Genomic DNA, 23,995 nt, shown 5'->3' with positions numbered 1-23,995 from the left:
CTCTGTGCGACCCCAGAGACGGCAGCGTGGTGAGGCAGACAATTAAATACTTATGGGGAAGTGAAGAGACCTCATTTTCTCTATGGAGACTAGAATTACAAAGGATGGAGAAAGAGAAACAGAAAAAATTCTCAAGAGTATTAGGTAACAACAAAAACCAGCATTTGTGTAGGGCTCTACAGTTTTCAAAGGACTTTCATGATTATTTTCTCATTTGGCCCTCACAATAATTCTGTGAAGCAGAGGAAATATAGTGTATAATTATGTACATTTACAAACATAACAGAATGGCAAGTGGAAGTCTTTCTGGTAGTTCTGGAATATAGTGAAGGCCCATTGCTGAGCACAAAAGACCCTGAAGTGTTTTACATTCTGAGTCCTGAGGACTTTTGTGAGGGGCCGCCTCTCACTTCACAAGTTTACTGGGAAGACCAGTTCAGAGAATCAAAACCAAGAATCTCGAATCGAGGGAGAGCCAAGAGCACCAGTAGTGAACATGGGGCATTTGTAAGAAGTGGAGGCTGGCATACCGTTGCCCAGTTGGACATCAGAGGTCCTCCCTTTCTGTCTCTAAATAGAGCACAGAAAATGAGGAGAGAGAGAGAAAATGAAGTGGGGAGGCAATGCTCAGTAAGGTTACTTTCCAAGGCCGTAAACCAAGGTTGTAGCTGAAATGAGGTTTGAATATAAACAACTGATGCTCACACTTCATTGTACAGCAGCAGCACAGAGGATTCATGCAACATGGGGAGAGACTTGTTATAACAGACTGCTTGATCCTAGAATCTCTGATTCAGGGAGTTTGGGTAAGGGGCCAAGACTGTATTTTTCTTTCAGCCATGCTGCACAGCTTGTCAGATCTTAGTCCCCAACCAGGGATCAGGCCTAGGCTCCCCTGAGGTGGAAGTGTGGAGTCCAAACCTCTGGACTACCAGAGAATTCCCCAAGACTGCATTTTAACAAGTTTCCAGGAGGTGCTGATGCTTCTGGTCCAGGAGCATCAACTTTGAGAGAACCACTGATCTAGCTCCTCTCATTCTGGACCTCTTACATCCCCCTACATTGCACCCCTTTAACAACATGCCAAAAAGCCTTCATTCCCTGTCATGTATTACTGACATCTCATCAATATTCTGAAGTATGATTTTCCAAGAAATAACATCCCATGTCACATATAAGCTTTTAGTATGTGTGTGTGTTAGTCACTCAGTCGTGTCTGACTCTTTGCGATCCCATGGACTGTAGCTCTCCAGGCTCCTCCGTCCATGGAAATCTCCAGAAAAGAATACTGGAGTGGGTTGCCATGCCCTTTTCCAGGGGATCTTCCTAACCCAGGGATCGAACTCAGGTATCCTGCATTGCAGGCAACTTCTTTACCATTTGAGCCACCTGGGAAGCCACTTCTGGTATACCTTTGCAATTTTTGTACTGTATAACAAATGCCACTCTGGATACGAGAGACAAAAGCTGAGTAGAAATAAAAATTCTAAAGTCTGAAGTCCATGTTACTTTGAAGTGTATCTTATTTAAGAATAGAGTGTGGTTTAGGAGCCGGGCTGAACAGTAGCAGTATATATGGGAAATGGTAGGCTTTGCACATGAAATGTACATCAGGAGAAAAAATAAAGCAGAAAATAAACAAGATGAACTCAAAATACTGTAGCAAATGTTGGGCTGAAACACTGCCAGGTGTGGAGGTGTAGAAAAATGAACACACATTTTGGTGGCAAGGCAAAAACTGTTTAGATCCTTTTGCAGAAGTTTCTGAAAACTGTAACTTTGGCATGGCGCTATGAGTAGAGCTACTGGATTTATCACGTAGGCAAGCCAGCACTGTCCTGTGCAAACTGCCCTGTCCAGTCTTGAATTGCATAACTCCTCTAAATCATCACCTCCACATATGCCAAAGAATGGAACACTGAGAAATGAGTTCTGAGATTTTTTTCTATACAATAAAAATATACCAGAATGTGGAACTCTCAATAAATGCTAACTAGCTCCTACTCTCTTAAAGTAATATTCCTACAAAGGACTCAAAATGATATTTTTTAAGTATAAGAAAATATGTATACATAGATAACTATAAATGTATTTTTCTTTAAAATATTTTATGAAGTTTAGTTTATGACAAATTCCAAAAATTATAACTTCTGGTCAGTATTGATGGCAGAGGAAGAGTCTGAGGTGAGAGATGCCAGCACACTGTGTATGGTAGTGACCACCAACCTTAAACTAATGACCTCTCAAATTTTTTTTACCTTAGAAAATGGTTGAGAAAGGCAGTGGTGGAGGTAGGTGCCCTTGAAAACATTTGTCCTGCAAAAAGTCAAATAAGTGTTATATCCATAATCTAGTGATTGCTACCCTGGGATGTGCTCATATTAGCCTGGAACTTCTGATTATTGAACTCAAGGACGCTCAGGAACAATGGAAGGGCAGAGGACGGGGCACTTTCCCAGAGGTGCTTCACCCCCTCACTGACTGAGGTCAAGACCAAACCTTATACAGAAGTGGAGGAAAAAACCCCTGACTCAATGACCTATCTTTGTGTCTCCTAGTCATATATGGGCAGTAGATTTCCAAACACTGGATCATTGTTTGGAAGGAAAATAGAAAAAGAAATATGGGATGCTGAGACCATGAGGGAAGGAAGCATGAGAAGTTTGGGTACTGGTGACAGAGTTTAGAAATGCCTTGAGTTCAACCTTAAGTCTTCTCCTTCAGCAATGTCATCTGACTAGGTTTAAATGTAACCCAAATAGGTTTTTACTCTTGCAAGCATAATAATAATACTAAGTGTGTGTGTGTGTGTGTGTGTGTACAACCAGACATAGCCACATACTCTTATATAATATTACCAGATGATTTATTTATATATAAACAAAATATCTATGTGCAGACTCTTAGTAACTTCTAAGCATTGCTACAGTGTTCAGAAGGAGGTATTATTTTAAACTGATAGATGAGAAAATTTAAGGGTAGGGGTATACACAATTTATAAATGAGTGACATGGAGATAACACAAAACCAGCTCTTTCAGATGCCAGAGCCCTGATGTTCCCGGTGTAAGTTAGTGCCTCTGTATCTTTGGGGAATTTTAACGGGATCTGGAAAGTGAAGATATTTCTTAGTAGTTAACATCTTGTGATGTATTTAGCAACAGCTATTTGAGAGCTGGGAGATGATGTAAATCTAGGATAAAGGAAGGAGAGAAAGCAAAGACAGAATTTAGGAATGACTATGGAGATAGCCCTATGACTATGGAGGAAGGAACCAATCAAATTAAACCAGCTTTTTAACCTGGTCTAGGACTGTCTCTGGCTATGCTATCTAGAGCAGATATTACTTAATCAATACTTAACCAACTCAGTACATCTTCATCAAGTGCTTGTTACATATTAAGCAGTACTCTTGGGTTTAAAAGACATGAGTGAGGGAGTAATAGTTGCTCAGTGGTGTCTGACTCTGCAACGCCATGGACCTTAGGTCGCCAGGCTTCTCTGTCCATGGAATTCTCCAGGCAAGAATACTGGAGTCGATTGCCATTTCCTTCTTCAGGGGATCTTCCTGACCCAGGGATCAAACACGGGTCTCCTGCACTGCAGGCAGATTCTTTACCATCTGAGCCACCAGGGAAGCCTTTGTAAGAGTCCCTGCATTTACGGTGCTCATGCAATGGTTCTCAGACTATCACGATTAGAATCTTCTGAGAACTTGGTTAAAGGTCTGATGTCTGGGACTCACCTCCAACTATTTGGATTTTCTTCATCTGGGGTGAGGTCTGGGTATTACCTTTTGTTTACAACTTCCCTGGTTTTTTAACATACAGTCAAAAGTACAAACCTGTCTAATGGCTGAGGTAAGTTTCCAGCGTTAGGGCAGGAATGGGTTACAGGTACACTGAGATAATATGCCCCTCAGCTTTTGTCCTGTCTATACAAGTATCAGTTTCTGTGTCTGCTATGATATATGAAAGGTTGGGAAACACTAAAATTGTTAGCAAATAAACCATTGGCATATATCACAGCATATGGGTAGGTATTTTTTTCCATGTGTCTCTACAGAGAGGTGGTGGAGGAAAATCTGATCCATCATTTAAGCTAAGCGTTCCAAGCGGTCTTTTGCAGAAACTCCCTCAGTGGGGCATAAAACAAACTCAGAGAACCAAACAGTCTTAGAAATGATCTTCTAGCCCAACTCCTTTGTCTCAGAAATTAAGGAAGCTGCTTCCAATAACAGAACAACTCAGGGCTGGAGCCTAGCCATGGACCCCATTCTTTCAGACCCTTTCCAAATAGCTTAATGTAAATCACAACCCTAGATAGGGTAATTGCATAAAGTAAAAAATTAAATATCTGCCCAAATCATATTTATATTGAAGCCTCATTCTATGAGAACCTCACTTCTGCCTTTGTTCCACATACTGCATCCTAAGCAAAGTGACAGTCCAAGAGACAGATACTCAAGTAGAAGGGTCTCCAGAGAGGCTCATGATTTCCTTAAGCCCCCCAAGAAAAAAAAAAAGAATGTCGCACAAAGCTTTCCCCAGGTAGGGAAAATGCCAAGTTCCTGCCAAGCCTTCTTCCCTCTCCCTGGGTTGCCTCTCCAGTCCCTCTGCCAGCTGCTGTTCTCATTGCTATCATTATTTCTGTTTCTCTGAGGAGAGCAGAATGCTGCCAGCCTGCTTCTGTCTTCCTCAAACTCTCTCATCTCACTGTTTGCTAAAGAACCTTCCGTCAGCCCATTTCTTTCTCTAGCTTTTACATGATTCCTCATTTTCCCTGAGGTCTTAACTATCACATCACTCACTTCCTGCCACTGTAGCTATTGCTGCTCTACTCTCAGCTGGGCTTTTTGACTTTAAGCACCACCATTTCCAGGGGAAATTCTGGCTGTCCTAATTGTAAAATTCTGAACACTGGTCCTCCATCCTCAATTATGTTCAGTGGCTCTCTGCTACAATGTGTTCAGAGCATGTATGGGTGGAACGCTAATGCTCTGTCTCAGGTATATTTGCAACCACCAGCCCCTGGGCTTCTGTTCCCAGGATCGAGCACACTGCCCTTTCTGTTCACTTTAATACCCTTCCTCACAGGGTATTCTTCCACTTAGAGTATCTTTAGCTTTTTAAGAGTTCCCTCAAACTGTTTGACTGCTACCATCTTGTATAGCTGCTGAGTCTATGAATTTGGGGATCAACCATCTTAAGTTTGAATGCCAGTTCTGTCACGTATTGGATATGTGACCTTGGGCAAATCACTGACCTTTTTGAGGCTTTGTAAATGGGGACAATAATGGTAGCTACAGGATAATGTTGGGAGGACTTACCCAGGACTTTTCCTTTTCTCTTTTTCTAGAATTCAGACTCCAAGATGAAATAGTTTCAACCACATAGATGAGGGCAATGCCCTAGGAGGTCCTTAAGTGGGATAACACACATGAAGTACACAGCACAGTATTTGGCACAAAGTAACTGCTCAATAGCATCATCTGTTGTTATTATTAGGCTGTCTAATTATTATTATTATTACTCAATGATCTGTCTAAAGATTATGATCTGTGTAAGCTACTTACAAGTTAAGAAAATCACAGATATCCAGACTCTCATCACTCATATGATCGATGTCAATTAACTGAGAGAAGTTTTGTCATTAACTGTAAGTTTCATATCAAAGTTGCACGTTTGCTGCTACTCAACGCAGCTTGGTAACCTTTAACTTGTTCATTCTCTTCTCTATGCCTTCACGGGCTATTTCTTAGTTTTATGGTTAATACATCTAAGTTTATACACTACCAGATTTCCATGAATAATTCTGTCATATACGCTCTATTCCCTAAAAATCACCATCCCTCAGACAGCAAACTCACATTTCTTGGAACCATTATTATTTTCATAAAATATCTTAAAAATTTAACCCAAATATTACATATCATTTTAGTCATTGTATGGCTAAACTGCTGTGACAAAAAGATCCCAAGTACAGTGACCTAGAAAAAGAAATGTATTTTCTGTGATGTAACAGACAAACATGGAACCATAGGTTTCCATGACCCCGGGTTCTTTCTGCCTTGTTGTTCTACTGCCTCATAGGCTGTTGCCCCCATCTGCATGGTTGAAGCAATTTCACCTTGATGTCTAAATTCCAGAAGAATGAAAAATAAAAAGCTTAGGATAAGTGGTTTCATATTTAAGGAAGTGAACTTAATGAAGTTTCACACATCAGTAATACATCCATTGACCAAAACTAAATCACTACCTTGCTAGACCCACCTTTCCAAGAGGCTGCACAACACAGTCCCTCTATTACTAAAAGGAAGAGGGAGAATAGATACTGGACATTGAGGGGCTTCTGCCGTGTGAGTGTGTGCATGTGTGTGCTGTCATGTCGAACTCTTTGAGACCCCATGGACTTTAGCCTGCCAGGCTCCTCTGTTCATGTAATTTTTCAGGCAAGAATGTTGGAATGGGTTGCCATTTCCTCCTTCAAGGGATCTTCCCAAACCAGGGACCAAACCTGTGTCTCTTTTGTCTCCTGCATTGGCAGGAGGACTCTTAATCACTGCACAACCTGGGAAGCCCTCTGTCGTGTGTACACATGATTAAAAGCTCAACTAGCAAAGAAGAGGGAATTATGAAGATAGCAGTCATCTTCCCTACCCTTTCTCATCATCAACACCACTCCTCTAAAGAAACCATTAGAAGAATCCAACTCACTTCCTAGCTACTTTGATGATTAAAGATATTACTTAGAGATAAACAGGTATAGACTTTAAATAGTCCATCAAAATAGTATACATCTCTACATAATACCTTATTGATTTCCTCAAACATCTAATGAGGTTTCTTTTAGTTTCTTCTTACTGAGGTTTCTTTTAGTTTCTTCTTACTGAGGAAAACTGAAGAAGTTGGATGAACTACAAAAAGCATCTTTTTGAAGCATCATAGAATTGCAAGATAGTAACAACAGACTGGTTCCAAATAGGGAAAGGAGTATGTCAGGGCTGTATATTGTCACCCTGCTTATTTAACTTATATGCAGACTACATCATGAGAAACACTGGGCTGGAAGAAGCACAAGCTGGAATCAAGATTGCCGGGAGAACTATCAATAACCTCAGATATGCAGATGATACCACCCTTATGGCAGAAAGTGAAGAGGAACTAAAAAGCCTCTTGATGAAAGTGAAAGAGGAGAGTGAAAAAGTTGGCTTAAAGCTCACCATTCAGAAAACGAAGATCATGCATCTGGTCCCATCACTTCATGGGAAATAGATGGGGAAACAGTGGAAACAGTGTCAGACTTTATTTTGGGGGGGCTCCAAAATCACTGCAGATGGTAACTGCAGCCATGAAATTAAAACATGCTTACTCCTTGGAAGAAAAGTTATGACCAACCTAGATAGCATATTAAAAAGCAGAGACATTACTTTGCCAACAAAGGTCTATCTAGTCAAGGCTATGGTTTTTCCAGGGGTCATGTATGGATGTGAGAGTTGGACTGTGAAGAAGGCTTAGTGACGAAGAATTGATGCTTTTGAACTGTGGTGCTGGAGAAGACGCTTGAGAGTCCCTTGGACTTCAAGGAGATCCAACCAGTCCATTCTGAAGGAGATCAGTCCTGGGTGTTCTTTGGAGGGAATGATGCTGAAGCTAAAACTCCAGTACTTTGGCCACCTCATGCAAAAGGTTGACTCATTGGAAAAGACTCTGATGCTGGGAGGGACTGGGGGCAGGAAGAGAAGGGGACGACAGAGGATGAGATGGCTGGATGGCGTCACTGACTCGATGGACGTGAGTCTGAGTGAACTCCGGGAGATGGTGATGGACAGGGAGGCCTGGTGTGCTGCAACTCATGCAGTCGTGAAGAGTTGGACACGACTGAGCGACTGAACTGAACTGAAGGAAATTTGGGGTCAAAACATAGAAGACAACAAGAACCTAGAGGGATAAACCTAAACCTAAAAATGTTTTTCCCTAAGGGCTCTTGTCAAGTCTGGGGAAGTAGCTGCAGAGCTGGGCCACCCTTTTGGTGATGCTCCCAGGGATGAACACACAGAAGTTGAAGACTGAAGCCTGCCAGAAATAGAGATTTGATAAATCAAGCTTCCTTTGAGTTGAAAATCTGAAGGACCACACTCTCCATATGAAGACTAACTCTAAGTAGACCAGCCCTTTCATGGGTTTGCAGTCAGCTTTGCATCACTTAATGGTCAAGTAAACTCAAACTCTTATAGTATGTTAAGATATTCCTACGAGGAAACCAGAATTGAAAGAGACACATGTACCCCAATGTTCATCGCAGCACTGTTTATAATAGCCAGGACATGGAAACAACCTAGATGTCCATCAGCTGATGAATGGATAAGAAAGCGGTGGTACATATACACAATGGAGTATTACTCAGCCATGAAAAAGAATACATTTGAATCAGTTCTAATGAGATGGATGAAACTGGAGCCGATTATACAGAGTGAAGTAAGCCAGAAAGAAAAACACCAATACAGTATACTAACACATATATATGGAATTTAGAAAGATGGCAATGACGACCCTGTATGCAAGACAGGAAAAAAGACACAGATGTGTAGAGCAGACTTTTGGACTCTGAGGGAGAGGGAGAGGGTGGGATGATTTGGGAGAATGGCATTCTAACATGTATACTATCATGTAAGAATTGAATCGCCAGTCTATGTCTGACGCAGGATACAGCATGCTTGGGGCTGGTGCATGGGGATGACCCACAGAGATGTTATGGGGAGGGAGGTGGGAAGGGGGTTCATGTTTGGGAATGCATGTAATAATTAAAGATTTTAAAATTAAAAAAATTAAAAAATTAAAATAAAAAAAATAAAAAAAAAGATATTCCTGGAATAATAACACCTACTGGTATTTGCAGAAGCAAATGAATATCTTCTCTGGAGGAAGACCTCACCACATCAGGCCTCAAGATTTTCCCCAAATAATTTGCAAAATATACCATCTAACATGTAATGGAAAATAACTAAGTTTATAAGACAACAGGATGCAACGGATGAGTAACAGAAGAAAGAGGGACAACAGAAAGAAGACTCACAACTTGAGTTCTTAGAACTATCAGACATGGTTCATAAAATCATCATGCTTGTTACAATTATGATATAAAGTATAAGCTTAAAAACGTCAGAAGTGAACTGGAGACCTTAAAATTTAATGTAGCCCATTAAAACCCCAAACTTTGAAAGATGTAATATTCAAAATCAAGATGGGTTTAAGGGAAAACTAAGTTCTGTCATATTAAAAATATATAAATTGGAAGACAGAAAAATGAAAATATCAATGCAGCACAAAGAGACAAAATGAAGGAAGTCATAACAGAAAAGGTAAGAGGTATATGGGAGAATCATTAGACATTCTAACCAAAACAGGGTGGAATGAAAGGAATGGGACCGAGGTTAAATTTGAAGAAGTAATAGCTCTGAATTTTTCAAAAGCAATAAAGAAGGGCTTCCCTGGTGGCTCAGTGGTAAAGAATCTGCCTGCCAATGCAGGAGACATGGGTGCAATCCCTGATCCGAGAAGACCCCACATACAGTGGCGCCATTAGCCCATGTGCCACAACTACTGAGCGTTTGCTCTAGAGCCCGGGAGCCACAGCTACTCAGCCCAGAGCCCCAGTGCCACAACTACTGAAGCCCATGCACCTCCGGCCTTTCTCCATAACAAGAGAAGCCACAGCAATGAGAAGCATTGCACCACGTCAAAGAGAAGCCCCCACCTGCCACAGGAGAAAAACCTACCAAGCAGTGAAGACCCAGCGCAGCCAAAAATACATAATTACAAATGAAGAAAGACAAAAAGAAACAATTTCAAACACTCACTGAACCCTAAACAGAATAATCAAAATAAATCCACACCTAGACATTCTCGTGAAACTATAGACAACCATAGATGAAGAGAAAATCTTAAAGAGCATGAGAAAAAATTACTTTCAAAAGAAGAACAGTTAGACTGAAAACTGACTTCTCTACAGTAACAAAGGAAGTCAGAAAGCAACAGAATATTTTCAATTAACGTTAAAGTTCAATATGGTAAAAAAGCTATTTACAATCAAATCCCCTCAAAAAAACTGGAAAAGATTACAACTTGGAAGCTAGTAGAGACAAAAACTGGAATGTTAAAGAAAGGTAATTCAAATAGAATACTTAGAATAAGTAGCACAAAGTAAGATCACAGGTTTAACTCAAATATCAGTAATTGCACTGTATATAAAAGGACTAAATATTCAGTTCAAATGAGAGATGTACAGAATGGATTTAAAAATAAAACTCAACTATATACTGCTTAAAGAGACATATTTAAAATATAAGGATATAAGAAATTTGAGAATAAAAGGAAAAAAAAGAAAGAGAAGGCAAGTAAATATTAACACAAAGAAATCAGCTTTAGTATCCTATAGCAGAGTAGACGTTAAAGTGAAAAGCATTAGCATAGACTCTACAGCAAAAGGATAAAATGTCCTATTGTCCACGAGGAAATAACAATTTAAAATCTGAATGGGCCTAATAACATGGACTAAAAATATGAAGAAAGCATTGACATAACTAAAATGAAAAATGGACAAATGCACAATCATAGTGAGAAATTTTTAGTGCATCTCTCTTAGTAACTGAAAAAATAAAACAAAAAGGAATGTATAAGACTTAAACAACATGATTAACAAAGTGACCTAAATGACAAAGCTGCAAAATACATATTCTTTTCAAGTTGGCACAGCTATAAAATTCTCAATAGAATGTATTTTCCAACACAATGAAATATGGTAGATATTAACAAGTAGAAAATTCCCCTAAGTATGGAAATTTAGAAATACATTTTTTCATAATTAATGGATAAAAGAAGAAATCACAATGGAGATTAAAAAAAGAAATCACAGAGACTAAACTCTGGTGAAAATTCAATAGATCTAAACTTTTGTAAAGCAGCTAATATAGTTATAGAAAGAAATTTATAGACTTAAATGAATGTTAGAAAATAAAAATGAATATAAGCAAGGTGAAAAGACAGCCTTCTGAATGGGAGGAAATAATAGCAAATGAAGCAACTGACAAAAAACTAATCTCAAAAATATATAAGCAACTTATGCAGCTCAATTCCAGAAAAATAAACGACCCAATCAAAAAATAGGCCAAAGAACTAAACAGACATTTCTCCAAAGAAGACATACGGATGGCTAACACATGAAAAGATGCTCAACATCACTCATTATCAGAGAAATGCAAATCAGGACCACAGTGAGGTACCACTTCACACCAGTCAGAATGGCTGCAATCCAAAAGTCTGCAAGCAATAAATGCTGGAGAGGGTGTGGAGAAAAGGGAACCCTCCTACACTGTTGGTGGGAATGCAAACTAGTACAGCCACTATGGAGAACAGTGTGGAGATTCCTTAAAAAAATTGCAAATAGAACTGCCTTATGACCCAGCAGTCCCACTGCTGGGCATACACACTGAGGAAAGCAGAACTGAAAGAGACACATGTACCCCAATGTTCATCGCAGCACTGTTTATAATAGCCAGGACATGGAAACAACCTAGATGTCCATCAGCTGATGAATGGATAAGAAAGCGGTGGTACATATACACAATGGAGTATTACTCAGCCATGAAAAAGAATACATTTGAATCAGTTCTAATGAGATGGATGAAACTGGAGCCGATTATACAGAGTGAAGTAAGCCAGAAAGAAAAACACCAATACAGTATACTAACACATAAATATGGAAGTTAGAAAGATGGCAATGATGACCCTGTATGCGAGACAGCAAAAGAGACACAGATGTGTAGAGCGGACTTTTGGACTCTGAGGGAGAGGGAGAGGGTGGGATGATTTGGGAGAATGGCATTGAAACATGTATACTATCATGTAAGAAACGAATCGCCAGTCTATATTCCATGCAGGATAAAGGATGCTTGGGGCTGGTGCACAGGGATGATCCAGAGGGATGATATGGGGTGGGAGGTGGGAGGGGGGTTCATGTTTGGGAGCTCATGTACACTCGTGGTGGATTCATGTCAGTGTATGGCAAAACCAATACAGTATTGTAAAGTAAAATATAGTAAAAATAAAAATTAAAAAAAAGAAAGAAAATAAAAATGGCTAAAAGTAAGTGATCTAAGCATTATGTCCTGTAAAGAAATTATTAAAATGAACTAAACTCAGAGAAATTAAAAGGAGGGACATAATGATTGGACCAGAGGTTAAAAAAAAAAGAAGACAAACATATGATAGACAGTGTCAACAAAGTCAGAAGTTGGTTCTTTGAACTAGATGATAACATAGACAAAGTCCTGGTAGGACTAATTTAGAAAATAAGAGCAAAAGCACATTTACCAATATCAGGAATGAAAAAGGTTTACCACGACAGATTCCCTACACACTAAAAAAATGAAAAAAGGATGCTATGAACCACTTCACTGTTCAAGACATAGAGGCTGTGAATAGTCAAATAAAATTGACAGAGGAATGAGAAACTTTCCCAAAATAAAACTCTAGGCTCTCTCAGTGGTAATGAACCAGCCTGCCAACGCGGAAGACAAGGATTTGATTCCTGGTTCGGGAAGATCCCACATGCCATGGGGCAACTAAGGCTGTGGACCACAACTACTGAGCTTATGTTCCAGGGCCTGGGAGCTGCAACTACTGAGCCCAGGCACCACAGCTACTGAGGTCCACATGCCGAGAGCCTGAGCTCTGCAACAAGAAGCCACTGCAATGAGAAGCTCACCCACACTCCAGCTAGCAGGTAGCCCCCATCACTGCAGCTAGAGAAAAGCCCCACACTGCAGAGAAGACCCAGTGCCACCAAAAATATATATGTAAAATTATTAAAAAAAAAACTTCAGGTCCACCCACATAGTTTCAACAATGACTTCTACTAAACATTTAAGGAAGAAATTATTACAGGCTTAAAAAATCTCTTCCAAAGAATAAAAAAATAGGATGAAACCTTGAAATCACTTTATAAGACTAGTATAACCCTTGATACCAAAATATGACAAGTGCAATAAGAAAAGGGAATATTATCAGCCATTCTTACTCATGAATATAGATGCAAAAACCCTAAATAAAATACCAACAAATATATGATCAAGTTAGATTTTCCAGGAATAAGAGACACAATACCATCAAGTTCAATGTCCACCCATAACTGAAACATATAAAAGAAGGAAAAAGGGAACTTCCCTATGCTGATAAAAGATATCTTCAGGGAAACAAAAGAAATCCTTATTACAAAATTTTCAAAGTAAAAAGTTGAAAGTCTTTCCTCTAAAGTAAAATGTTCCAAGTTTTCCCTCTAACATCAGAGAAAAATTATACTTAATTTTATTTTGTCTTTTTAACATGCCTTTTAACATTATCTACTGGAATAGCAGGCAAGAAAATAACATAAAGGGTTGGAAAAGTAGGAGAAAACATTATTTACGGAATATGTGATTGCATATGGAGAAACAAAAAAGAATGTAACATAAAGTATTCAAATTCATAATTGAATGTGTAACTTTGTAGGCTAAAATTCAATACACAAAAATCAATATTTTCTATATGTCATTGATAACAGAGAATGAAATATTTTAAAGGTTCAATTTGAAATTACAGCAAAATACTATGTATACAGGAATACATCCAAATAAAATGTCTAATGACTTTCCAGATAGATATGTAAAAACTTATTAAGAGCCATTTAGGAAGACCCAATAGATACCCTCGGAGAAGGCAATGGCACCCCACTCCAGTACTCTTGCCTGGAAAATCCCATGGATGGAGGGGCCTAGAAGGCTGCAGTCCATGGGGTCGCTGAGGGTCGGACACAACTGAGCGACTTCACTTTCACTTTTCCCTTTTATGCATTGGAGAAGGAAATAGCAACCCACTCCAGTGTTCTTGCCTGGAGAATCCCAGGGACAGGGGAGCCTGGTGGGCTGCCTTCTATGGGGTCGCACAGAGTCGGACACGACTGAAGCGACATAGCAGCAGCAGCAGCAATAGATACCCTATCAATATAGACCTGAAACTGAATCCTGTAAAAAGTATAATTCTACCAATGTTGATATATAGATTCAATGTAATCTCAATCTAAACCCCAAGAGATTGTAAAAGGAATTGGATAAACTGATTCTAATTTTAGTTTGAAATACAAAAGCCTAAAAGTAGCCAAGATTTTCCTGAAGATGAAGAGCAAGACAGGAAGACTTACTCTGATACTAAATGAGCGTGGTATCAGTGTAAGAATAGACATATAGACCTAGCACAGATAAAGAGACAAAGAAACAGACACACATATTTGGACACTCCAATTATGACAAAGGAAACATTGTAAGGAAGAAGGATAGTCTTTTTGAAAAATGAAGCTGGGACAATTAGATCTCCAAACAGAAAAAAGAATGAAATTATAGCCCTACAGCTCAACATAATGAAATCAATACTAGAGGTATTACACACCTAAATATGAAAGGCAAGACAATGGCACTTACAGGTTATAATCCAGAAGAACATCTTCAAGATTTTGCATTAGCGCAAAGGTTTTGTCCCTGTACCCAGAGCCTGTGCCAAGAGTGACACAGCCTTTGAGGGCGAATGTGTTCAGTTTGCATGGGAACCCTTGCTAGCACTGTAGGAGCAATAAGACATTCCATGTCGTAAGCCTTTATGTCACTACCACTTGACTGGTCTATGAGTATGCTTCCCTGCTGTGCCAAATCAGGACCGCTAGCCCAAAGAGTCATCGACTCAATGGGCATGAGTTTAAGCAAACTCTGGAAGACAGTGAAGGACAGGGTAGCCTGGTGTGCTGCAGTTTGTGGGGTCGCAAAGAGTCAGACATGACTGAGCAATTGAACAATTGAACATCAAGACCAAAGAGGACTCCTAGGCCGAAGAGTACCCACAGTACCTGGTGAGATAGAGAAGAGCCCCAGCATTTTTATTTGTGGATAGAGCGGTGCTTCTTAAATGTCTCTGGGCCAGAGAATATGAGTGTGTGTGTGTTTAGTTACTCGGTCACGTCCACCTCTTTGCAACCCCATGGACTGTAGCCCACCAGGCTCCTCTGTCCATGGGATTCTCCAGGCAAGAATACCGGAGTGGGTTGCCCTGCCCTTCTTCAGGGATCTTCCCAACCCAGGGATCGAACCCGGGTCTCCTGCACTGCACGTGGATTCTTTACCGTCTGAGCCACCAGAGAAGCCCGTGAGAGAATATAAGCACTAGACACCAACTGTACAACAAGGAAAGCCTGCACTGCTAGAAGAAAAGACAGTGGTTACTTCTTTCTGTTGATTCTGAATTTTATGTGTCAGTCATTTGTTGTACGTGGGTTAATTGTGGGTGTGGAGTCAAAAGCAGGAAAAAATGAGCTTTCTGTCGAGGTGACAGTTTAAAATAAGAAACCGTTTAGTGGCCTTCTAAACTGTACTTTGTTTTAGTTTTAAATACAAAAAGCATCAGCATGTAAGCAAAGCAAATGAGATTTAAATGGATCTGGAATGCAAAGCACATGGAGGAGTCAGGTTGATCTTGAGGTGGATTGTAGGTTGGACACCTTTCCATCATCTTGAAAGAACTATTTATTTATATTGGTGGTGTTTTAGTCACTAAGTCGTGTTCAACTTTTGTAACCCTAAGGCCTGTTGCTTGCCAGGCTGCTCTGTCCATGAGATTTCTCAGACAAGAATACTGGAGTGGGTTGTCATTTCTTCTCCAGGGGATCTTCCCAATCCAGGGATCAAACCCAGGTCTCCTGCATTGCAGGCGGATTCTTTACTGACTGAGCTATGAGGGAAGCCCATCTATTAAAATGGGCAACATTAAAGAGTATTTTATTGGAAAGATACAGGAACATCCGAAACCACTTCCTCTCCCTATCCTCTTCTCCCATCTCTAAAATTTCTCTGACATTTCCATGATTTTTGAAATTTCACCTTGCAGGAAATTCTTTAGCTTAAGGTTTAATCTGTGTTAAAAAGGGAGGAAAACCAGCATGATCACCAGCATTTTGGTGTAAATAACTTACTCCAGAAAATAGGTTTTGATGAGGAGAAAGCATGAAGCACTAACAGGGATGAAGGGAAAGCAAGAAGCAGAGAGTGGAAGCACAGGGTGTCACAAGAAGAAGAAGGGGACAGATGTAGCTCAAACTTGGAGTTAAGCAGGAGGATCTGGATTAGAATTGTGACTATATTGGTCTAGTGACTTAACCAATTACAGCCTCACTTTTCTTAGCTGTAAAATGACAGCATGTACCCTGGGCCTTTATCTAAGAATTAAATGAGATAATACCATTGACGCATCTGATGGAATGTTGGTCCCAGCGTAGGAGTTGATTTCGTGTTCGCTCCCATGTTGCCAGATTTTTGTTTTTTTCTACCGACACTAATCTTTCTCAGTGCCAATTCCTTTGTGATATCTTCCATCTTAGCCATACATATAAGTATTTCCATCACTCTATGGCTTTTATATGACTTAGGAAAACATTTTTTTAGAAAAAAGCAGGGTCAGCCTATTTTGTATTCCCCATATCTTAATAATAATATTTTTGGTCCTCCCTTTCAGAGGAACTATCTGGAATTAGAAGAAAATATCAATTTTCTTTCACATTTTCCCCCTTACTTCAGCTTGACAATGTTTCTTACATCTCTCCCAATGAAATGTATGGAAGTATTGATAAAGTACATCACTATCTGAAATAATACGTGAATAGTCTGGATGTGACTCAAGGATAAGGTGATCGAGAATAACTCTACCTTCCCAGAAGCAATGGCACTGTCTTTGAATGAACAAGGCCAAAAGAGAATCAAATTTATTGAAAAGGAACACAGCTATTTCCTTTTCTTTAGAGTAGTCATTTTTATACTTTTTTTTTTTTTACCTTAACCTACAGCAAGTAAAACATTTTACGCTGTGACCTGATATATACATATGCATTGTATGTATATGTTTATCTGTTTGAAATGAGTATCATGGAATAAAACTTACTATATTTCACACAACTGGAAATGTTCCTTTCTATTCTAATCTTTTAAAATGCTGTTTGAGACCATTATATTGATTTTATGTTTCCCATTTCTAAAATCACTGCTTCAGGGTTTTATTCTGCTTTTCTGAGTGAAAAGCCTCCTCTTGTTAGTTTTAAATGCATTTAATTTGGTTCTATCTCCTCTCCCCTTTTTTTTGATGTGTGTCTTCAAATATAAATATTAGCTAAGATGGAAGAATATTAAGAAAAATCAGCTTATGATTGGCTTGGTTGAGTTGCCTGCCACACAAGTAAATGCAATAAGGGACCTCGTACCATCTTTTATATTTCCTGTCCATTCAACTTCCTTTCTTAGTCTCTTTTTCTTTATTAAAATTTCCCCCAAAGACTAATTTTCAGTTGTTATTAGGCACAACAGGATTATTGAAGAGAAGGAAGGGGACTAACATTGAATGAGCAACTGGCTACACATTATTTCTTCTCAATAACACTCAAGGGATTTTTTTTAATGCATCTCTTTTTACTCATAAGGAAACCAGGATTTAGAGAAGTGAAGAAACTTGCCCAAGGTCAGAAAACTCAAAAAGCTAGGTTCATAGTAGAACTGACCCAAAACGCAGGTCTGGTTAACAGCAGAATCACTGCAATGTACTTCCTTTATGTCAATGTAAAGCTAAAACCACACACACAAAAATTAGACCTTCTGTTTTTAAGCTACTAACTCTAGTAAAGCATGCGTGTATCACTTCTTTTCAAATTGTTTTTGTTGTTGTTAGACTCTCTTCTTTACCAAGGATTACACAGAACATCTGTTGAACTTTCCAACATGCATTCATGCATTCATTCTCCCAGCACACCATTTATTCATTTAGAGTACTCTGGAGCTTATAACCTACTTACATAATTTTTCCCCACAATTTCCCCATAATTCTTCCATGTTTTCTGTTGCCTTCTGAACTCAGGATTCTACTTTATCTTTGCATTACAACATTTGCTTTTATAGTAACCTCCTCAATACTGAAGAGAAAATTAAAATAAAGTGCTTTCTTTTGTAACCTTTAGTTCTCAGCAGAGGCCATTAGGGACTGTAAAATAATCACATTTAAAGCTGATTTTCGAATTGGTAAACACTTTGTATGACGTTAAATAAGCTTTGCCTGTTCTAGGAGAGAGAGTGGATTAAATTCTCCAGTGGTGCCTGTCGCTTGCCTGAAGTGACAAGAATAAAGAAGAGGTCGTACCCACTCCTCTGCTCCCATTAAGCTGCCTCTTCATTCTGACATTGGACTGAGATTCCAGGGCACCTCTTAACCTACAGGAGACTCTGGATCTAAAGCAGAAGCAGGTACCCCGTACCTTCTTTAAATTAACAGCTTTACTGAGACATAATTTATATAGTATAATCTGGGACTGTTTCTACCCAAAACAACATTTCTAACTCTGAAAGGAAATAATAAACACCAATTTCATGCTCTCACCAGCTTACACCCAAGTAATCTCCTTTATGATTTCTCTCACTCCTTCTTCCCCATTTTTCGTCCCCACTGCCCCATTTCTTGTTGCTCCACACACAGTACATTGACACATCCACCCAGGTATTTTTACACGTGGCCTTTCAAGGATCCCATACCAATTAAGTTTCATTCCAAGGTAAGAACAACCATAAAACAGTATCATTAAACTTGAAAATGCAGTCATCCCTGTGTTAGGGCAGAACTGCAATTATAACTGATGCTTTGTCTTCAGAGAGAAATGAATTGGCAGGAGGAGTGGAATTAGAGATCTAATATTTCATATCATCATCAACAAGTTTCTTCCTCAGGATTTGGATGGTCACAGTGATAGAGGTGGATTCTAGCTCAGTGATTAAACAAAAGGTTAGCGTACTATCATACACGTGATGCCATTATGTCAAAGTGAGAACACCAGTGTGATTTTCTGAATAATGTCATCAACAGTGATGTCTCTCTTAAACTTTAATACTCCTGTGCCAGCTTTCTAATTCATTAACAACTGATGTATAAACATTGTTTTAGTATCCAAAAGATTCTATGAACCACCAGCCCCACCTCCTGAAAAAAAAAAGTTGAGCCTTTGCTGTGTCACATTTTGAGTTTTACATTATTCTCAGGTGATGGTGGAAGACGTCATATAATAGGATGCCCTGCTGGAGATGAATTAATTTGTGCTTTTCACTCTTCTATGAAACAGGAGCATCCAGAAAACCAACTCTGGAGCTCACATCTAGAAAGGGAAGGTGAGCGTATCTTGAAATCACCTGGAAGCCAGATTTACTTCAAGAGGTTGGGGCAGGGCAGATCACCCTGTTTCGAGGGGAAAAGGGGAAAATGAAAACCTCTGTATCCAGCTGTGATGAGAAATAGAAGCTGAGTATTCTTTTGTCCCCCCAAAGGAAGTTTAATCAGGCAGTTTATATTTTCAGGTTAGAAAAGGGTAAGTTATCTAAACCCTGAGAGTGTAGATTCCTGAAAGGAAATGAGAACAGTAAAGCTAAGCATCAATGAAGCAATTGAAGAAATAAAAGTATAGGCAACTTTTGGCTGAAATAAAAAATGGAAGGAGATATATCTCTTAAAGGACCACAGAAGCCTGAATGGGAATCTAACAGTGAATGGGCATTTCAGAGTGAACCAGAATCTTCTGTGGTACAAACAGCAAATTCACCATAGCAACATAATGGAAAAGCAAGAAACATCTTAGGTGTAGAAATTGTACTGACTGTTCTGGACTACATAAACTTCAGAATTTGGAGGGGGGAATCATTTATGGAGACAGGATATACTGGTTTTCTATTGCTGCTATAACCAGTTACTGCAAACTTTAGTAACTTAAAACAACAAAGACAGATTATCTTACAGTTCTGTAGGTTTGACTTCTGAAGGGTAGCTCCCTGGGGTGGCATCAAGGTGTCAGAGCTGCATTTCTCCTGTGTGCTCCAGGGGAGAATCCACTTCCTCACATTTTCTAGCATTTATAGCAGGGGTTCCCAACTTCTGGGATCTAATGCCTGATGATCTGAGATGGAGATGCTATAATAATAATAGAAATAAAGTACACAATAAATGTAACACACTTAGTCATCCTGAAAGCATCCCCCACTCCCTCCCTGTCCACAGGAAAATAATGGACAGGAAACCAGGAAAGCGGTCCCTGGTGCCGAAAAGGTTGAGGACTGTGGGTCTGGAGGCAGTCCTCAGAAGGGGCCCGCTGATCTAGAGGTTGATCTTTCTGACATTTCTTGGCTGGTAAACCGCTGGCTCAAGCATGTCAGGCTGAGTGCTTCTCTCTAGGTCTTCTGGCTCTCTCTTTAACTTTTAAGGACCTTTGTAATTTTATTGGGATCACTTGGATATTTCCTTAAGGTCAGCAGATTAGCAACCTTAACTCCATTTGCACTTTAGCTCGCCTTTGCCATGTGACCTAACATATTCAGTTTCCAGGAATTGGGAGGCAGACATCGTTTGGGAGGGGGTATTATTTTGCCTCCCACTGGAACTCCAACAGGGAGATACTAAATGTCCTGTAAATACGGTAGGTGTGTAAGGAGGACAAGCACGCTGAGAATGAACTCAGCCTTGGTCTCAATGCTGGCTTACCTGTATCATCGTGTGGTAGGAAGTCCTAAAGAAATACTAACGCTCAGGTCACACCCTCACATGTTCTAATAGGTATGGGGTGGATTCCAGAAATAGTGATGTAGGGATATATAGATCTGAATGACCCAGGTGATTTTTATGTCCAGACAGGTTCCAGGCCGCTGATCTAGGAATGGGAGTTGCTAACCTGGCTCCAGGGAACAAGGACAGAAGCTCAGATCACACATGCCCTAGAGTTATGTGTTCTTCTCTGACTCTTATCAGTTACTTCTGTTGCATATCAAGTTCCACTTTAATCTACCTCTATCTAACTTACTATATGGGTTTTAAATATTCTTAGATGTAAAGAAATCTTCCCCTAGAAATGCTATTATTTAAAATTGCATTTTATACATTTTAATTTACTTTCCCAATCTGTCTAAACTTGTTTTCCAAAAATACTGTTAACTGAAAAATTACATCATTAAGAGTTCATCAATAATAGTTTATTTCACTGTGTATACCTGGCTCCTTTGTAATGAAGAGTTAACCTATATTTCATTTACCTTAATGAAATCTATTTTCATGAAGAGTCACTGTATAGTGTTTACTTCACAAACATTTCATGGTATTTCGATCAGTTCATGCTTTTTCTATTTTGTTACTTTTCTTATGTTATTTCATTCTTGCATATAAAATTGTTGGTAGTTGCCATGGTAATTCTAATTGATTTCTTTCTGCTGTTTTTGTAGGCTTTTAAAGAGATTTGCACAATACATCATTCATATTGTTATTTTTATCTCTGTAAATTTGTAATGGCCTCTCAAAAAAAAAAAAAAAAGCTGTGTAACAAGAGCATCAGATGCTACTTTGCTCAGTGGGAAGGCTGCGAAGAACAGAAGAAAACTGAGGAAGAAAAGCCAAGTTGGGAAGGGCAATGAAGGAGAGGAAAAGCGTGTACCACACAAAAGCAAGTGTTCAGGCACCCGAGTGACTGGTAATGTAAGAGCCAGAACTGTGCTTTTCAGAGAGAATTGACCTTGTCAACGTGACTCAGCTCTGGAAGACCAATAAATGACGGGAGGAGAGGTAGGAGGACCAAACAGGTGACAATGCTGCCATGTTATTTGTTTATCCCCCAGTAAATATCAAACCTTCTCTGCTTCTGTCACACACACCCACCGGCATGCACTCATGGAATGCATCAGTACATCCATTGTCAGGACCAGCCAGCATTCCCACTGCAGTAAACTGGAGCTGTGTTCTCTGACAGATGCCGTGTGCTGTGATTAACTGCCTTCTTCTAGAGAATGAGCTACCATACCGTTTGCAGCCCTAGAGGTCGTGAGAAAATGAGCAGAAAGATTCTTGGGGATCTGGAATGAATTGGATTTGGCTTTAGGTTTACTGTAGAATTCCAGAAAGTTTGCTTTTTGTTTCTTATACCACATCTTTTTCCAAAACCCAACTGTTTTGGAGTGCAAAAAAAAAAAAAAAAAAAAAAATCAATACTGTACAATCAAATAATAAAAAGTGATGGCAATTTCAAATCATGTTGTACACCTGAAACTCATATAATGCTTTGCCAGTCATGTGCTGCTTTTCAGTTGCTAAGTCATGTCCAACTCTTTGCAACCTCATGGACTGCAGCATGCCAGGCTTCCTTGTCCTCCTGTCAATTATAACCCAATAAAAAAAAGACAGGTAAAAGAGTAAATTTAGGACAATGTCAGGTGCATTATGAAGCTTGGTTTTAACCTTCTGTACGATGGTTAAAAGCCAGTTATGAATTTGCCTCTGATATTCTTGGTGGTCAAAGCAAAGAGGAAAACATGATCAGAATCAAAACTCTAAGTTCTTGTGAAAGAAGCATTTATCAGGTGCAACAGAGAAACAGTCTTTCCAAGAATTGAGACCAGTAAGAAATTCCCCCAAAGGAAGGGATATTTTAATGTAATGTGCAATCGCCTTATCAATATTTCTGCAATATGAAACAGTGAGTTTCACATAGCCACTTTTTAAAAAAACTTCTATCAACTGAAATCAAGGTCTATGTGTTGAGCACAATGCCTGAGCACAGCACAAAGAAAACTTGTTAACAAGGGTGAAGAGTTCTGAAAGTCAAATATCCTACCCTGGAATGATCCTGGTGACCCAAGAAGTCACTCTAGAGAGGACTACATAGCTAGCATATGTTTTGGAAAAAATTTATGCACCATCCCATTGCATGGTAAGTTCAAGAGACTTGATGAGATTGCACCCTAGCAGCCCTTTCAGATTCTCACCTTATGAAAAAGAAACTTCACTCCATCCCGCTGTACTCATGCGAAAAGATCTTGGGAATAGCAAACGTGATTCATCTGAGAAACCCATTGTAAAAATTACATTACACAGGCCTATGTGAAACATGCAAAAGCTTTGGAAAATAAATGCCTAGCATAATTCACCATAAAACTTTTAGATAAATTATTATGACCCTGTTCTTCTGATACAAGCATAAATGTGTTTCCGATAAATGCATTTTATTGTGTTTTGCTTCATAAGACCATCCGATTATAAATTCAGGATGGTTAAAAGAAAAATTTAAGATCCTCTCTTCCTTTGGCAGTCAGAACAAGGTTTTCTAAACCAAAAACATATGTTTAAATTTAGCTCCACATGTGCCAGCTAGTTATTGACTGATTACTGACATGTGTTTGAGCTCTAGGGAGCTCAGATCTCTCTCTGCTTCTTCCCCCACAGCTCCTCAACACTACACATCTCACGCACACGTGCATACAGGCATGCACACACACGCACACCACACATTGGGAATTCTGATATTTAGCAGGTAATTGGGACCTAGTATTCAGAGTAAACACATGCCCTGATGGGAGAAAAATATGGGATGCTATATGCACTGCCTTACTTTGGGAGACAGAAATGAATGACTCTTGCCAAAATCTGACTACCCCTTGAGCTTGACTCGTTCTTTAGAAAATTGTTTTCCTCTGAATGCTTCTCAGTTATGTCCATGACTTCTCAGAAACAATATATTTTTAAATCAGTTCTCCCCTAGGTAAGTGAAAACAACATTCTGCTGGTGGGATCATCTCAGCAAATTGCAGTGGGAATACAGCTCTGAAAACAATCTGGTTTTGTCCCTCCAGGTTGCCAAATCCTGGGTCTGGTGGCAGTGGTGATAGGCCTTGCAGACCTCCAACCAGGAAGAGCAAATTGACTAAGGCCCCAGCTGGGACACTGTGAAGCCCAACAGCACATTTATGATTGGGGCTACGCTTGCCACACTGCTCTCGGCCAATGGCTGAGTGGGCAGGGATGCTAAGGCAGGCTATTCCTGGGAGAACCAGGGACCCTCTGACAACTCCAGGACTCCTTGACTGTCTT

Source organism: Budorcas taxicolor, chromosome 8, assembly GCF_023091745.1.
Source record: "Budorcas taxicolor isolate Tak-1 chromosome 8, Takin1.1, whole genome shotgun sequence".
NCBI lineage: Eukaryota > Metazoa > Chordata > Mammalia > Artiodactyla > Bovidae > Budorcas > Budorcas taxicolor.
Note: the sequence above shows the minus strand (reverse complement) of the source record.